Genomic DNA, 1,436 nt, shown 5'->3' on the forward strand with positions numbered 1-1,436 from the left:
TATTCCAGAACACTTCATTTTTCTCATGAGGAACTTATACATAGACCAAAAGTTAGTTATTAGAATGGAGCAAAGAGATTCTGAGTGGTTTAAAATCAGGAGAGGTGTATTCCAGGATTGTATTCTTTCACCATACTTGTTCAATCTAAGGAGTCCTGGTGTGGCACTGTGGTCTAATATACTGGACTGAAAAATCAGTTAGGACCACAAGGTCTTTGGTTCAAGCTCACCAGCTGCTCCTTGGAAACCCTATACAGGGTTGCTATGGGTGGTCAGAACCAACTCAACAGTACTTAATAACAATAACAACATTCAATCTGTATGCTGAATAAATAATGTGTGAAGCTGATTATGTGAAGACGAACATGGTACAGGGTTGGAGGAAGACTCATTAATTGCCTGTGATATGCAGATGACCCATCTATAAAGATAAATGGTGGTGGTTATGTGCCGTGGAGTCGGTTCCAACTCAGAGTAACCCTGCACAGGGTTTCCAAGGCTGTAAATCTTTACTGGAGCAGAAAGCCTTATCCATCTTTTCTCCCACAGAAAAACTGGTAGTTTCAAACTGCTGACCTTGCAGTTCAAAGCCCGATTCATAACCGCTACGCTACCAGAGCTCCTTGTGCCAAATTGCTGTTAAGTGCCGTTGATTAGGTTCTGACTCAGAGTAACCCTATACAGGGTTTTGCATGCTGAAGAGGACTTAAAACACTTACTGTTGAAGATCAAAGATCTTCAGTATGGATTGCACCTCAGTGTAAAGAAAACAAAAATCCTAACAACTGGACCAAAAAATAACATCATGTTTTATCAAGAAAAGACTAAAGTTGTCAAAGAATTCATCAAAGACAATCAACACTCATGAAAGCAGCAGTTAAGAAAGCAAATGACATATTGTATTAAGCCTCTTTAAAGTGTTCAAGTGCAAAGTTGTCAGTTTGAGTACTAACGTGTACCAGGCCCATGCCATGGTATTTTCAGTTGCCTCATATGCATGTGAAAATTGGACAATAAGAATATTAAAATTATCACGAACTGCCAGAATAACAAATCTATGTTGGAAGAAGTACAGCTAGAATGTGCTTTAGAAGCCCGAATGATGAGACTTTGGACATGTTATCAGGAGAGACCAACTCCTGGAGAAAGGCATCATGCTTCATAAAATGGAGAGTCAGTGAAAAAGAGGAAGACCCCCAACAAGACGGATTGACACAATGGCAGCTGCAAAGGGCTCAAATGTAACAACAGTTGTGAAGGTGTCACATTATCAGGGAGTATTTCATTCTGTTGTGCATAGTGTCATTTTGAGTCAGAACCAATAACACCTAATAACATTTTTAAATGGTAACTAAGTTAACTGTCAAAGTATATTTAAAATAACAGGGCATTTGGTAATGTTATATACACTAAACAATTTTGTGATTTTTTTTGTT

The sequence above is a fragment of the Chrysochloris asiatica genome, unplaced genomic scaffold, assembly GCF_000296735.1.
Source record: "Chrysochloris asiatica unplaced genomic scaffold, ChrAsi1.0 scaffold00002, whole genome shotgun sequence".
In the NCBI taxonomy this organism is placed as follows: Eukaryota; Metazoa; Chordata; class Mammalia; order Afrosoricida; family Chrysochloridae; genus Chrysochloris; species Chrysochloris asiatica.